The following is an 18,304-nucleotide window of genomic DNA, read 5'->3' as shown; positions in this document are numbered from 1 at the left end:
TAGAGAAAAAGCAACAAACGATGCCTAAGCCACGCATTCGAAGAGAAATAATTAAAATTAGAGCAGAAATCAATGGATTAGAAACCAGAAACACAGTTGATCAGATCAACGAAACTAGAAGTTGGTTCTTTGAAAGAATTAATAAGATCGATAAACCACTGGCCAGACTTATGCAAAAGAAAAGAGAAAGGACCCAAATTAATAAAATTATGAATGAAAGGGGAGAGATCACGAATAACACCAAGGAAATAGAAACAATTATTAGAAATTATTATCAACAACTATATGCCAATAAACTGAGCAACCTGGATGAAATGGAGGCCTTCCTGGAAACCTATAAGCTGCCAAGACTGAAACAGGAAGAAATTGACAACCTGAATAGGCCAATAACCAGTAACAAGATTGAAGCAGTGATCAAAAACCTCCCAAAAAACAAGAGTCTAGGGCCTGATGGATTCCCTGGGGAATTCTACCAAACATTCAAAGAAGAAATAATACCTATTCTCCTGACGCTGTTTCAAAAAATAGAAACAGAAGGAAAGCTTCCAGGCTCATTCTGTGAGGCCAGCATTACCTTAATCCCCAAACCAGGCAAAGACCCCATCAAAAAGAATTTCAGACCAATATCCCTGATGGATATGGATTCCAAAATCCTCAACAAAATCCTAGCTAATAGGATCCAACAATACATTAAAAGGATCATCCACCACGACCAAGTGGGATTTATCCCCGGGATGCAAGGGTGGTTCAATATTCGCAAATCAATCAATGTGATAGAACGCATTAATAAGAGGAGGGAGAAGAACCATATGGTCCTCTCAATTGGTGCAGAAAAAGCATTTGACAAAATACAACATCCTTTCCTGATTAAAACTCTTCAGAGTATAGGGATAGAGGGAACATTCCTCAAGTTCATAAAATCCATCTATGAAAAACCCACAGTGAATATCATCCTCAATGGGGAAAAGCTGAGAGCCTTTCCCTTAAGATCAGGAACACGTCAAGGATGCCCACTCTCGCCACTATTGTTCAACATAGTATTAGAAGTCCTAGCAACAGCAATCAGACAACAAAAAGAAATAAAAGGTATTCAAATTGGCAAAGAAGAAGTCAAACTCTCTCTTTTCGCAGATGACATGATACTTTATGTGGAAAACCCAAAAGACTCCACCCCCAAATTACTAGAACTCATCCAGCAATTCAGTAATGTGGCAGGATACAAAATCAATGCCCAGAAATCAGTTGCTTTCTTATACACTAACAACGCAACGGTAGAAAGAGAAATTAGAGAAACGATTCCATTTACAATAGCACCAAAAACCATAAGATACCTTGGAATAAACCTAACCAAAGAGGTAAAGGATCTATCCTTTAGGAACTACAAAACACTCATGAAAGAAATTGAAGAAGACACAAAAAGATGGAAAAATATTCCATGCTCATGGATTGGAAGAATAAACATTGTCAAAATGTCTATGCTACCCAGAGCAATATATACCTTCAATGCCATCCCGATCAAAAGTCCAATGACATTTTTCAAAGTGCTGGAACAAACAATCCTAAAATTTGTATGGAATCAGAAAAGACCCCGAATCGCCAAGGAAATGTTGAAAAAGAAAAACAAAGCTGGGGGCATCACGTTGCCCGATTTCAAGCTATATTACAAAGCTGTGATCACCAAGACAGCATGGTACTGGCACAAAAGCAGACGTATAGACCAATGGAACAGAATAGAGAGCCCAGATATGGACCCTCAACTCTATGGTCAAATAATCTTTGACAAAGCAGGAAAAAACATGCAATGGAAAAAAGACAGTCTCTTCAATAAATGGTGCTGGGAAAATTGGACAGCCACATGCAGAAGAATGAAACTCGACCATTCTCTAACACCATTCATAAAGATAAACTCAAAGTGGATGAAAGACCTCAGTATGAGACAGGAATCCATCAAAGTCCTAGAGGAGAACATAGGCAGTAACCTCTTTGACATCGCCCACAGCAACTTCTTTCAAGATACATCTCCAAAAGCTAGTGAAACAAAAGCAAAAATGAACTTTTGGGACTTCATCAAGATCAAAAGCTTCTGCACAGCAAAGGAAACAGTCAACAAAACAAAGAGGCAACCCACAGAATGGGAGAAGATATTTGCAAATGACACTACAGATAAAGGGCTTGTATCCAAGATCTATAAAGAACTTCTCAAACTCAACACCCAAAAAACAAATAATCAAGTCAAAAAGTGGGCAGAAGATAGGAAAAGACACTTCTCTGAAGAAGACATACAAATGGCCAACAGACACATGAAAAAATGTTCATCATCACTAGCCATCAGGGAAATCCAAATCAAAACCACATTGAGATACCACCTTACACCAGTTAGAATGGCAAAAATGGACAAGGCAAGAAACAACAAATGTTGGAGAGGTTGTGGAGAAAGGGGAACCCTCTTACACTGTTGGTGGGAATGCAAATGGTACAGCCACTTTGCAAAACAGTGTGGAGGTTCCTCAAAAATTTAAAAATAGAGCTACCCTATGACCCAGCAATTGCACTCCTGGGTATTTACTCCAAAGACACAGATGTAGTGAAAAGAAGGGCCATATGCACCCCAATGTTCATAGCAGCAATGTCCGCAATAGCCAAACTGTGGAAAGAGCAGAGATGCCCTTCAACAGACGAATGGATAAAGAAGATGTGGTCCATATATACAATGGAATATTACTCAGCCATCAGAGAGGATGAATACCCAACTTTTACATCAACATGGATGGGACTGGAGGAGATTATGCTAAGTGAAATAAGTCAAGCAGAGAAAGTCAATTATCATATGGTTTCACTTATTTGTGGAAGATAAGGAATAGCATGGAGGACATTAGGAGAAGGAAGGGAAAAATGGGGGGGGGGAATTGGAGGGAGAGATGAACCATGAGAGACTATGGACTCTGAGAAACAAACTGGGTTTTAGAGGGAAGGGGGGAAGGGGGATTGGTTAGCCTGGTGATGGGTATTAAGGAGGGCACGTACTGCATGGAGCACTGGGTGTTATACGAAAACAATGGATCATGGATCACCACATCAAAAACCAATGATGTATGGTGACTAACATAACACAATAAAATTAAAAAAAAATTAAAAAAACAAAACAGACAAAAAACAAAGTAACTGTGGAAATAAAAATAGAAATACACAATATCATTAAATTTTAACTAGGTTAATTTTCTTGTCAACATTGTAACTTTTGCAGCCTGCTGTTCTGTTAAAAGAGGAGATTAGCACATGCTTAGAGGGCCACTAATGAGTTTTCCCATTATATAATCAGAAGGATTAAAAGTAAATAATTTCATAGCTCTGTGGTTCAAAGTTATTTAAGTACAATGATTCTGCATCCCCTAAGATCTTCCCCAGAATCACCAGAACCCACTTTTGGCAGGATATCCATGGAGCAAAGATGCCTCAGTGCATGTAAACTTTAATCACTCTGGGTTCAAGGAAAAATGAATAACAGAGAAATACTAACCACAAATTTTCTACTCAACATTTTTTTTTCAAATATTAGCCAGATTCTTTCCAATAGTTGATATTTAGGGTTATTATCTTTAACTATAGCATGAAAAACTCATATGTTGGCAAATACATTTAAATACTTGGGTTTTTCAAGTTTGGGTAACGATTATATGTTTACAAAAATTTTTCCTTCTCTTTTTCTCTTCTTTCTCACTCTTTCTCAAGCATGCATTTTTTGCTCTTCTTAATTATACATAGTTAAAAATCTCAATTACTTACATACATGTATATTTGAAATAAAATTTTAAAATTTAAAGTAATGTATATTATGCCACACATATTAATACCTCATGTTTCCTAAAGATAAATCTAGTGCCTATACATAATTACTTTGCAAAATGTTATACCAAATTAGAAGTTTGAAAGGTGAGTTATAACTTCTTATTCTGAAGATATATGGATTCAGCGTCTTGAAAATATGTGGGGACATAGATATCCTCTCTTGAAATATAAAATTTAGAATCACTTTTGTTGGTCCCTCACTTTCTAATAAATTTAACTTGGAGATTTTTTCAACTTTGGTCAGGAGACACAGCTTTCACCATTTATCAAAGGTTTTTCTTTGGAGATGTAAATAAATTATTTCCAATTGGAATGAGGCTCACATCTTCTATGGTAGGCACCTGTCTATGGTAACAAGACTAAGCCCACCACTTCATTATTCACATGCCACATGGCAGATGGCAGATGACAATGACCTTTAGTCATTTTGTCCAGTGAGAGATTAAAGTTAGCTCATAAATTGCCAATCTGCTGAGCCATCTGGTCTTTCACGGTGGATTTTCTTTAAGTCATTCACAAAGCTTAGGAAAATAATTTATTGACCACCTATGTTCTATGTATTAAGGACTGTCTTACAATGATAACCTATAAACATTTTGGGATGAACAGTGTTCTGTAAATGCTCCATGTGAAATATGTACAGCATATCTTGTACCTATGTATTTTTAGAGTAATTAAATTCCTTTCACATTAGATGGTTGACATCTCATATGTTTTCTGCTATGGGCGTGAGTTGGGTAGAGTATAAATATGCTCAATGTGAACTCAAATAGTGAAGAACTTTTACTTAGAACTAGCCATAAAATTTATAGATAAGTAGGTGGTTTATATTTTTGTAACGCTTATTTTGCCATTTTTGTTGTTTTAAAGTGAAATTGGAAGAATTTACAGCAAATTTAAGATCCAGTGCTTAACTTTGTAACACAACAAAAGATTCCAATAAATTGTCAATCTGACCTTGATCTCAAGCAGGTAATTTCCAACTTCCCATATTCTGAATATGAGGTGCTCTGAAAAGAGCAGATCACCCATACAGTATTGGTAATTATGAAAGCTTGGGGCATTTAATGGTTGTGAATATCCAAAATTGATGTTCACATTTTTGGAATTTAGAGATTATTTCAGTTAAACACTTTACAATGAAAACTAACATATGTCAATTTTTTATGCCAATTATTCTTAAAATAAATATGGTGCTTTGAGACATATACTACTGTAATCCTTGTTGATTCCTAAAGTTAATATATCAAGCAATTATTTTCTGAAAGTACAAGTGAAATTAATTATCACAGGAAGGGATAACCAACACTTTAACCAAGCCAACTGTTTCCTTGGCAAGCGAACGATAGCAATTATTTATTTTTTTAAATGCATGATTACTATTATTATCAATGTTATTTAATAAAATAGTCATCATAGGAACAATCACATTTTTTCTCTCCCTTTTTCCTCCCCTTTTTTCCCCTAATTCCATGACTGCTAAATTGGTGATGGTCTCTGACTTCAGGGAGCTTGCCAAATGAGAGAAGTATATGCATGGTCCTTGACTTCTGTATTTCCTGGCATTCCTTCCAGAGACCACTATTCATGATGAGTATAGCAGTCCAAGAAGATTCCATCCATCTCTTGGCTGCAGGGTAGATGCTGCATTTGCCATTGTTAAAAAAGGAAGACAATGGGAAACGCTTAAGGTAAGTGTACACAATCTAGGATAGAGGGTTAAGTTAAACTATAAAATGATATTTGACAGAAAATGTGAATGTTTGGAAATTAATTTAAGGCTCTTTTCTGATAGTTACTTTCCCCCTTGCTCTCTGTGTAAAGCAGCAGGTTAGTCTGATCTGCAGTCAGGGGATTGCTTCATCTCTACTCCTGTCACACATGCACCTACCACCTTCACTACCACTTACTTACTAGTTTCCTTAAATTGACTTGTTTGAGACCTGAAAATTGTAATGCATGCTTTCTTGGCAAAAAGAAGACTAATACCAATACCCACTAATATAGCTAAAAATAAATATAATAGAAATGAAAGAAATATAAAAGGTTTTATAGATATTGTTGCTTAACCAAAGCTCTAGCATGAAGTCTTCTATTTCTTTCTCAGAAAGGGGAATTATTAAGTATTAGAGAGGTATCTAATGCAGGGTATTTTCATACTATAGCTTCTTCCTTGACTAATAAGAATATAAAAAGAAGTAAAAAGCAAGTCATTTTCAGGTTCTGAGTCCATGTAATTAGAGTATGTGTCTATGTACCACCTAAAAGCATTTCTCCATATCACATTTTGCTAACCCTGGAATAGGTGTTACTCTTTAAAGTCAGCGCTATCTAAATTTTAATCCAATTTCTGCCATTTTCCAACTTTGTGTCTTTAGGGACTCATAATTACCTGACACCCCCCCTCTTTTTCTTATTTTATAAACCTTGGGGCATTACTTATTTCAGAAGGAAGCAGTGAAGACTGAATGAGGATGTGTGTAACAATTTGTCCTATAGCTATAATGTACAGTTTCTGCAACAGTTGGTAGTTATCATAATTTTTGAAGGGGGAGCATCAAATGAAAGTATGAAACTGCTAGTCAAGGCATGCTAATGCCCAGGAAGTCTGTTGGTATTCTTGACTTTTGAAAACATAAATTTCATCATGACATATTTGTGGTTCTTTGACATATTATTTTTTCTACTTGGATTTTTTTTCATTTCTTCTTGGATAACTTTTAGATCAAAATAAAATATTTTATAAATTGACATCAGTTTTTAATAAAACAAAAAAATGAACAAATTTTTAATAAAGTTGGATTTTCCAAATATAACTTGCCATCCCACATGCTCTTCTTATAGTGTGGTATCTGCCATCCCGCATGCTCTTCTTACTATATAAGGTTGGCAGAACTTGTTGGGTTTTTGTGACTATTTCCACCACTATAGTACAGAGGGAATGATGTGAGATGCATTCTGAATTCAAGTCGTAAAAGAACATGCATCTACCACATTGTTCATCAACATACTTGCACTAGAGCCCTGAGTTGCCATGTGAGGAGTGTGATGGTCCTGAGGGTTGCGATGTGAAAAAGTCCAAACCAGTTCCCACAGAGAGAGACTGCAAAGAAATCCTGAGAGCTCTGAAAGAAAATGAGGGGCCTGGGAAGACCCTGTTCCTCCACATCCCCCTCTACTGTCCCAGCTCCAGATGCCATCTGATAACTACCATGTGAGAGACCCCGAGCCAGAGATTGCAGCCAAGCCCATCCTACAGAAACCATGAGAGAAAATAAAAGAATGTTCATTGTTTTAAGTCTCAAAATTTTGGAGCCATTCGTTGTATAACAATAACTAACCAGAACAATGATCCAACATGATACAACTATTCATGTTTTTATACATACTGCCATATATTACAAGTGCTTTTCCTTTCTTTCTTCTTTTCCAAATGGCAGTAGGCTATTGTTCTGTCTGGAAAACATTATTTTCCTAAATGTTACCTTCTGGTAATCCCAGGATCTGTTCTATTGTTCTACTTTTTTTTTTTTTTTTTTTGGCTATGTTTTTTTTTTATATGTTTTATTTTTCTTTCAATGATAAGATACTAGAAAGTATGAGATAGTTTTAAATAGATAATTTATAATAATTATAAATTATTATCTATGTTTTTAAGTTGGGATGTATGGGAGGGGGATTAAAGTTTCTCATTAAGAAAAAAAGATCAGAAAATGCTGATGTTAAAAGAAGACCATAAAGACAATGCATGCCATCTTGAAGAAAGACTTTCCCAGTCTCTAGTTAGAGGATATTTGGATTACTCAAATTTCCCTTTTCTTTTTCAGAAGCCCAGAGGAAACAAGAAATGGCAATAATTAATTACATATATTTTAAAGAAAAATTAGTTTAGGAAAAATAATTAGTTGAATAATTTCTGGTATTTATAAATAGCTGAGAAAATATGCCCATAATATGACAGAATGATCAATAGTAAAAGAAATAAAAAGAATGACTCAGAAAAAAAAAATTTTTTTGCCATTATCTTGGAGGAAAAAAAAGTGGTTAAATTATTTTTGGCAAAGTATCTAGAGCTATAACAAAAGTTCAACTTTCTTGAGGTCTAGTTTCTCCAGTCAATCTCTCTCTCTAAACTGCTACCAATTTTATAATCAGTAGAAACATTATCACAAGTTTACCTGGTCCTTTTTGCTCTGATATTTTTCAACCATGGTATCAATGTAAGAAGCAATTTTATTGGGAAGAAGTTTTATGTGCTTCTATTTAATACCGATAACAACAACAACAACAACAACAAAAAGCATAGCATTTTGGTTCTTTGTTTGTTTTAGTTTGTTTTGAATGATAGACTCTAAATTGTCAACAAAGACTGAAGATTCATTGTATGAGAATAATAGCCAAATCCAATATGAATCCATTTTGGTATCTTCTGACTACCAAGGGAGTAATGCATTCTACTTTCATTGTTTTTGTCTGTTTTCCTAGTTCTACAAGTGATGTTTACAATAGGCTATCACCCAGGTTAAGCCTAGTATCAACTCCTTCTGATCTGTGTTATATTTTGCTTTACTACTTCAGCGGCATGTGTAGCTTACTCCTTGCCCCCACAGAACTTTGGGAGTTTTGCCCTTTAATAAATACCTTTAGAATGGGGCCCTTCCTTCCTTTGTGAAAAATCTCTCTTTGCATTCAAGTTACTAGCTTGTATGTTTCTATAGCGCACACATACACTGACACACACATATATAAGAGAGGGAGATAAAAAAGGAGACAGGAAGAGAGAGAGTGTAGATTGTTTTCTTTGTTTCCAATCAGTTATAATATCTCTGTCCAGTAAGACATCAGGGTCAGGATGTAAAGATTTTGTAAATATTACTTTAGATAACTACAGTAATATTTTATCTGAAGCTGAGTAAAGACTGTAATGACAGATCTATTCACATAAAAAGAAATATATAATAATGTCATGTAAATGTTAATTTAAAAATTGTCTTTTCTTATTAGGAGGAGATGTGCTAAACCTATTACTTCTCTGAGCTGTGGGATTGAGCAGTTACACACACATGTATTTAATGGCACTGATCTTTGTCATTCTTGTATTGCATCTCACTGTGATTTGCTTATACTTGAAACAGAAAAGAAAACACATTTCCACTTCTAACAGGAAGATGATTATAATACTCACTATATATTTTCTTTTTTCCTCTCCTTGAAACACTATAGTATATACTGGTTACTCAGCAAGGTCTACAGAAATATCTTCCAAGAGAAGTTACTAGAATGAAAGTATCGTATACTGTCTGGACAGACTTTGATAGTCCACTTTAAGAAACTAAATTTCTTCACTAGATTTATTATGAGGACCCTCATGACTAGTTTCATTATTTGTTTTTATTTATTTCCCCTCCAAATCATCTGAAATTCTCAGGAAAAATTATTTATAAGAACACCATATAATGACATTGCCATGAAACTTTAAAAAAATGAGTATTCATAAATTTCCCTAAATTAGTCCTTCTGAGTTAAAAACTGAATTTGAAAATTCAGTTTGACTCTACCTTGTGGTGTACACATGTTGTCTAAAGTTCTAGAACTTTTATTTTTTAAGTGTCAAAAATGACATTTTAAAGTAACCTTTTGTTGAAGACAGGTTTAAAATAATCACTATAGTTCTTTATGATATGCTCACAAAAATAAAGAATTTTAATTGCTGAGCAGTGTTCTCAGTAAGTGCTAATAAAAGGCTCTGTGCAGAACACAAAGGTTTGTTTCACTAGAAAATATTTTGAAGTAATTTGCCTTTTACATTATGCTATGATGGGATGGGGCATTGCCTACTCTCAGGATTCAAATAAAACACATAATTTCAAGTTAACCTAAATTTGAGCCATATAAACATTTAATTAAGAATGAATGAAATACTGTACTTGAGCAAAATATAAATAAAAAGCATCTGTCGGGCAATTTCTGAAAGGCAAGTGGTATTATATTCTGTTATAGGCATTCTTAAAAGAAATGTATAACATAATTTAAAATGGCAGACATTTTTCCTTATAAATACTGCCAACTAGTTTTATAGATAGTGTTATTCTAGAAGGCTACTCACATCCTGCCAAAGTACATACCAAATAATCTTATTTTTTTCCCCCTTAGACTGACTCTGCCCATCCTGCAGAACTTGACTTTTGTTAGGAAGTTGGGGCACATAAGATGACATTACCAACACTGAGTGAGCACCACATTGATCAATTTCACTTCCTGCAACTACTTTTACTCAGATTTTCTAATTCATTTTTGGTCATTTACTCAAAAAGTTATCTTTTTTCACTTTTAAAACTATCCTTAAAAATGATGAAAATGCAGCTGTACATAAATGGAGAATTTTTTTTGGTAAATTACCTTATGAAATTTATGGACAACATTTTAAAAGTCCATAACAATTTAATTTTAAAAAAATCTTTTTTATTTTAACTGGCTAGTTCACACTGGAACTTTTTCTTGTTCTTTTCTATGTGAAATTTGGGAACAACTCTTTAAAGTTCATTTTTGTTTGTTTTTAAACTCACTTTTATTACAGTACCATCTACATACAATAAAATTTACCATTTTAAATGTATGATTCAAAGAGTTTTGACAGGGATATGCAGCTATGTAACTACTACCAGAATCAATACGTAGGACATATTTATCACTCCGTGATAGTTCTATTGTGTCCCCCTAGAGTCAGGCCATCCCCTAAACCCCCATGGCAATCACTTATCTGATTTCTAATTATAGTCTTGCCTTTTCCAGAATGCCATATAAATGAAATCATACAGTATGTAATCTTTTGTGTCTGACTTATTTCTCTGAACATAATGCGTTTGAGATTCATCAAGACTGTTGCATGTTTTCACAGTCCATTCCTTTTAATTGCTGAGTAGTATCTTACTGCAATTTGTTTATTCATTCACTGGTTGATTGCTTCCAGTTTTTAGCTAATTTAAATAGTGTTGCTTTGAATATTGGAATATATATCTTGTGTATTGTTCAGGGTTCTCCAGAGAAACAGAACCAATAAGATATATATATATCTATCTATCACAGTAATTTGGTGGCTCATGTTTAAGCATTAGTCTGACCTACAGTGAGAATTGCAGTTACTGAATTGGGAAACCTCTATGCAATGGGAGTAGTTGGATCCTGGGGTGGCAAGGAAAGTGGCAGGCACTTAACCAGGCAACCAAATTAGATTGTTACAGTCTCCACTTCCTCCCCAAGCTGCAGCATTAAATGCAAAGTCTCTACTTATTAAACCCATATCAATAAATTCAGCCTTATTTACTTTATTTTCTTCCACCATTATCCCATAGTGTTGATACTCATTTTCAGACACATTCCCCAGATTTCTGTCTGTTTCCATTTCCAAGTCTTTTTTTAAATTTTTTTTTATTATTATGTTATGTTAATCACCATACATTACATCATTAGTTTTTGATGTAGTGTCTCATGCTTCATTGTTTGTGTATAACACCCAGTGCTCCATGCAGTACGTGCCCAAGTCTTTTGGAGTGTAGTATACCTCTGATGGGTCACATTTTATGCCTCATCTTTAGGGGTCTGTTGGGACTTGAGTCTAGTTATAAGTCTAAAGTGATAGTGGGGGTGTTTCCTAAGGAAACTCAACATTACTTTGAATAGCACTGCCTCATGGGAGGCCATTACAGTTTTCTTAGACAATCCAGAGTTAATAACATCAGATAGGGGTGGTGAGGCAGGGAGGCCTCATCCACTGCCAAATTGACTCATCAGAATTTAGGGGCTCAGTATCCCTAGCTTCATCAGGATCTCACCACATGTCCCTGTTCCAACTTTAAGGATCTCATTTCTTCCCAGGCAGTGCCCTCACATTAACACTAAATACCCTATGAGATTGGGAGTTCAGATAATCACAGAATGGGATTGAGTTTGACTTTCAGCGATCTCAGCTCTGTGGCTACAGGTGATGGAAGTCTCTTTCAGGGCACATACAGAGCTTTCAGATCATTTATGCAGCACTTGGGCTGGACATTTGAATCCATGAACTAATCTTTTTCTCACTTTGCAGTGACATTAGGAACAACCAGCTAATCTTGTTATAGTCATTAATTTTTCAAAAATGTTTGTTTGAAGGTTTTATATACATAATCATCCAGCTCCTTGCTTCTTTTTTTTAATAATTTTTTTTATTATGTTATGTTAATCACCATAATCAATGTCCCAGCTCAGCAGTCAAGCCATATAATTTCCATCTTAGGCTTTTTATTCTATTTAGACCTTCAACTGATTGAATGAATGCTACCCGCATTAGAGAAGGCAATCTGCTTAGTCTACTGATTCAAAAGGTAATCTCATTCAAAAAACACCCCCAGAGACACACATGGAATGATGTTTGACCAAATATCTGGCCCAATTAAGTTGACACATGAGATAAACTATCAGAAGATGTTTCATTTCTCTTGTGTAAAGACTTAGGGGTGAAATTGCTTGATCCTATAATAAGTGTATGTTTATATTTCTAAAAAAACACCAAACTTTTCCAAAGTGTTTGTACCATGCAAGATTTCAACCAGCAATGTATAAGTGTTCTATCTGCTCTGATCTTCACTAACACTTGGTATTGTCAATATATGTAATTTAAAGAATTTTTCTTCATTGTGTGGTGGTATCTCTTTGATGACACTTCAAATAGTTTTATAGTTTATTGAGGTATAATTGACATATAATAAACTTCGAAGTGTATATTTTGATAAGATTAACATTTGAAGTGTATAGTTTGATAAGCTTTGACATTATGTGTATAACCATAAAACCACTCCTACAAACATGAAAATATGTATCATGAAGTTCTCCCAGTTCTTTCCTTGACCCACACCCACCCTATATATATAATTTTTTACCTGACTTTTTTCACTCAGCATAATTATTTTGAGATTTATTCTTGTTCTTGTATGTATCAATGGTCCATTCTCTTTTATTACTAAGTAGTTTTTAATTTATGGTAAACCATATTTGCATATTTATTCACCTGTTTATGGATATTTGGCTTGTTTCCCCTTGTGAATTATTACAAATAAATTTGCTCTAAGTTTTTATGTACAAATTTCTGTATAGACACACATTTCCTTTTCTCTTGGGTAAATACCTGAGTTTTGAATGGCTGTATCCCATAGAATATACTAGAATATACGTATTTAACATTTTAAGAAATTTTGGGAAAACTAATGATAATGATTTTGGAAACCCTAAACTATTATTTTAGTTTATTAGTCAATTTTACAATTAATTGAATATAATCAATACATATTATGTGGGAATTTTCAGAGCATAATTTAAATTTACATTACAAAATATTATTCACATATCACACATAGTACAGTCCCTTGCATGTGTGAGGGGTATGTATGTGTAGGGAATGTTCTGGGAAGCTATAAAACAAAGTAAACAATGTGTTTATTTATTTACTTATGGAAATGAGGAATAGAAGTTAGGGAATGGAGATTGAATGGGATTTCCAAATTTAAGTTTATATAAACTTTTTTTTTTTTTACTGTACATAAAGTGTTATTTGATTATTTAATCCAAGAATGGAGTCATTTATTTCTTGAAAAATGAAAAGTAGCATTTGTTACATGATTGAATACGATATGTATTTGCCTTCACATTTTATTTATTTATTATTTTTTTATTTTTAATTTTTTGCCTTCACATTTTAAATCAAAATCAAAATAATTAAATTAAACAATAAACCCAGTTATTTCTGCAAGGCTCAATTGCTGGAACGCCCTACTGGGTACCTGCTCTTACCCTAGGACCTAAGTTTAACCGTTATGGAATAACAATAATAAGAGCAGCACAGGAAACTTTTCCCCCAAAGAAAATTTAATTATCATTTATAATGTCAATACACTTATTGAAAACATCTGTGCATGTCCATGTCAAAGATTTATACTTTCTTTTCATTTTTTAACAAAACATTCCAATGAACTTTAAAATTGAATGTGGGCAACTCCATACTTGCCCGCAGTTGAGAGAAAATTTTGAAAAAGGAAGCATGGCACATTTATTTTTAGCAACAATTAAATTTGTGCTATTATGAGTGAACATTGAAGATATGCAGTTTTGCATTTGTGACAGTTCTTATAATCTAATTTTTAAAATGGTTTTCTTTTAGATGAGACACTCCTAGGATCACTTCCTAGGAAATTATAAATTCTCCAGATTTAAATTTGTGTCTGGATAAAGAGAGTTGAAAATTTCAGAAATGAAATTTGCCCCTTCTAAATATACTTAACAGTTATCCATTATTCTTTATTTGTCATTTTATATCTAGTGTACCAGATAATCTTATGGAAAAAAAAATACTAATTCTGGAAAAGGAAATATAGATAAGAAATAATTTGAATCAAATTATATGATTTATTTTACTGAATCTTCTTCAATGGTTAATATCTCCATTAAGCTTCACATTCTAATTCTGCTAACCATATTTGCATATTTTCAAATTTGTCATTTTTCAGTAGTTTTGATTATTATCGTTCATAGAACTGAATCCAGTACTATTGAAACATAAATCTTTCCTCAATAGCAAGAGACAACATCATAGCTTTCTAGACTTATTAGAAAATGTTTGAATTATTAATTATCTAAATCTTATTAAAAAACTGAAAGATGTGATACTTTGGGGAAATCACTTTATTTTTAAAATTTTTTTTGAAGATTTATTTATTTATTTTTAGAGGGGTGGGGAAGGGGCAGAGAGAGAGAGAGAATCTCAAGCAGAATCTCCCTTGAGCGTGAAGCCCAATGTGGAACTTGATTCCATGAGCCTGAGATCATGACCTGAACCGAAACCAAGGGTCAGACACCCAACTAACTGAGCTACCCAGGCACCCCTTGGGGAAATCACTTTAATAATGTGCACTTTCCTACATTTTTATTATATATTCTGCACTTATATTTAGCTAAGTGTCATAAAAATGAATAACATCACTAAGTCACCTTAACTCAGTGATTCTCAAACTTACCAGAAAAAAGCCTCCTTTTCACATCAAATGTTTTGTAACAAACACCTTACTGAAATTAGTAGATAGTGTAACTTTACTCTCACATAAAACTTCAAAAAACAAACAAACCCTATATAAAGCTGTAATGCTAATATAAAGGATAAATAAAAAAGGGAGTGATGCATAATAAATTAATACTTTCCATATGAAATGTATAGGCATGATCACACTGGTAGGTATAATGAAGAAGACACACACTTGTATCTTCTCACTGAGCCAGAAAGTAGGGCAAATGGGACAGATACAGAAACAGACTGATACAAATTTGAGGTTGGGGATTCAGAAAATAATTCTCAATACATTTTCAAACCAGACAAAATTTTCTATTGATTTAATAGTAGTTACCATATGTGCAGAGTAAATTGTGAAAAATACTTTGCATTTTTATGTAAAACAGATTTAACATCTAAGCTAAATGTATCAATAAATACATTTCCCATCTAGGTGAATGTCCAGCAATGCATTTGTAACTCAGATAGCTTTCTGGGTAACTCCTTATAGTGCAAGACTTGTGTGCATTTGAGCATGTCTGCTGTTCCTTGTCTCTTTCTATGAAACACCAGTAAATGTCTCCCTCACCTCTACAGATTTAAAAATGCCCCAGTGAGAATGACTTTTATGACAATAACTAACTTCATCTTTTGATTATTTCCTGAATAATCTTCTTACTGTGCTGTGAGTTGGTGTTGTTACTGTATGTTTTCTGTTGAAGATCTCTAAAATGTAGCGATGTTCAATTCATTCTTCCAGTTGCTGTAAGGTGGCCGCTGTTCAGGTCATGCCCTCCTATGTGGGGCTCCATATAATAAATGGTATTTTGTATTGGTTGCCAAGAAACTCAGAATTGAATATAAAACAGAACTATAACATGTGAGGCCCTTCATCCACAACTTTAAAAATAAATCTGACTTTATTTCAGGATCAGTATTTTGGTATTTGGTCTGAAATTTTTGTTTCCTTCTAGTGTGTCATTATTTTATGTGTGTGTGTTTTGTAAGCTGCCTAGATCCCTCTGTAAAACAAGGTTAGAGACAGTGAAGTACTGAGATAGACAATATGGTATACGCAACATGTATCAAGTTCTTAGTGTCATGGGTTTTACCTATATTGAATTACCTATAAAGTTGAAGTGTTCCACAGAGATTTTAGAACCTGGAGAAGAAGTATTGAGTAACAATACTTGGAATTTAAGATTATATAACTGATGAACAATTTATACAGTTTATAATAGTTAAATTTAATGAAAAGGGATTGATATAAATGTATTTTGTTACATAAGTTTTGTTACATTTATGTCATACTTCCTTTGAGCATTTGTCTCAACAGTAAAGAAATGTGACATACAAATATTCAAAATCACACTTTCTTGGAATGATATAAGACTAAGGTAAGCAGAATGTACATGATACAGAAACATATAAAGCATGGATAACTTCCACTGGCTTATTTTGTCAATTTTTAGTAAAACCATTTTCTCATAAGTAGAGAAAAATCAGGTAGGTAGACTTACTGGCCAATTTTGCAATTGATATCAGAGGTTTCAAAACAAGAACTTCAAAGAAACAACACGGTTTTATATATGATAGATTATGAAAGATATTGATTGGATTTGATAGGATATACATAAGGCACAATAATGCACACAGAGATAGATGCATTTCCACGACTAGATTTTCTTATAGACTTATGTAAGATGATCGCTATGAAAATATATAAGCATTATGTTTTGTCAGAGCTAGCTGGTTGTCTTAGAAACCTCAAGAACACTTAAAATGGTAGGCACATGCTAGAACAAAATTTAGTTTTCCCTATGAATATTACTGAATCCTTGCTTTTGTCATAGAGACGGAATTCTTTACTTACGTGATAAAATATCTGGTAGACGACAATAATTAATAAGATAAAACAGGGATTGAAGATTACCTATAGAAATCTTTTTCTTATATTTATATAAATATAAAACATCTTGGAAAATCTACAAAGAACCCTTATCTTATTAGGTTAAATTATTTATGCTCTTTTTCCTGGTCTTTATCACCCTTTACTTCATTGTAGAACTCGGGCTTATCACAAGCATTCGTGTGCATGTGTGGGCACGTGGGCACATGTACAAACACACACAGAACCAGACTGGAATGTCCACAGTTGAACTAGAACAAAAGACTTTTTAGCTTATTGCTATGAAGTTAGCTTAAATAAATTATTTTATTCTTATTTTTTATCAATAAAAACAAAAATAGAATCTTTGCTATTTATATTTGATAATATCTTTTTAGAATATAAAAAGGCAGTACAGTACAGTAGACAAGAGCATGGGCTCTGGGATCAGACTGCATGGATTTAACCCATGTCCCTGAGTTTAACACTTGGTGACCTTGGTGCTGCTGATAGGAATAGTAAAGTATCTACCTCATATGTTGTTACAGGATTTAAACAAAATTAAAAATGTTTAGGAAAAATTTTTGGTTTAAAGTGTGGCATAAAATTAAACCTATTAGTTTATTGTATATGTGACTTAGTTTTTGACATAATGAAAGGCAAAAGAGACTCTCTTACCTCTTTTAAAACAGTGCTATAAAAAAAATAAATAAAACAACACTATATCCCAGAATAATGGAGGATAGACATGCAAAATAATCATTATGTTCTTTTTGATAACTTTGGTTGAATTAAAGTCTTAGATTCCCATGTACTGCATGAACATTGCTGATTATATATCAGTGGTTTTCTCTTTCTCTCTCTCATGCGTACACACACACACACACACACACACACACAATGACAAATCATGATTTAAACATAATGATACTTGCTATATTTTGGACTCTGTCAAATGTTTATTTCCTTGGAAGAAAAAGGCAAACAATTATATATATCTTAGCATTTTAAGATATTATATATTTTCCCAGCAAGCTCACTGATATTTGCAAAATAATCAAAGCAACTGGAGATAATTAAATAGCAGAGAACATTTAAATTCAAGCATCAAGAGTGTTTGATGTACCATACCATATAATATGCTGTCCTTTATGACAATGTGTCATTTCATAGTTCTCTCTGCTCTCCACGCGCAGAACTGACAATAACAGCAGTTCATAAAAAGAGGGTAATTTAATCATCCATTAAGAATTCCTAAATTCATTCAACCAATATTGCACACCAAAAGGCCAGCACTCATCTTTATGAGATAATGCACTTTCCAATAAAGAAGGAAGGAAGGGCATTTAAGAGCCATGCTCGCCATCAAAAGGAATGAGATCTTGCCATTTGCAACGACGTGGATGGAACTGGAGGGTATTATGCTGAGCGAAATAAGTCAAACAGAGAAAGACATGTATCATATGACCTCACTGATATGAGGAATTCTTAATCTC

General features: G+C 33.6%; 1 long non-coding RNA gene across 1 annotated transcript in view; it reads left to right on the top strand.

The window, feature by feature from the left end:
* LOC118522415 (uncharacterized) overlaps positions 1-18,304 on the top strand; it is an 829,883-nt gene that overhangs the window by 483,019 nt on the left and 328,560 nt on the right. The window contains exon 5 of the long non-coding RNA XR_013446163.1: positions 5,354-5,537. This is a non-coding gene — a long non-coding RNA (uncharacterized LOC118522415). The remainder of the gene's footprint in view (positions 1-5,353; positions 5,538-18,304) is intronic.

This window comes from Halichoerus grypus, chromosome 3 (assembly GCF_964656455.1).
Source record: "Halichoerus grypus chromosome 3, mHalGry1.hap1.1, whole genome shotgun sequence".
NCBI classification, from domain to species: Eukaryota; Metazoa; Chordata; class Mammalia; order Carnivora; family Phocidae; genus Halichoerus; species Halichoerus grypus.
Note: the sequence above shows the minus strand (reverse complement) of the source record. Positions and strands in the feature narration are given on the sequence as shown.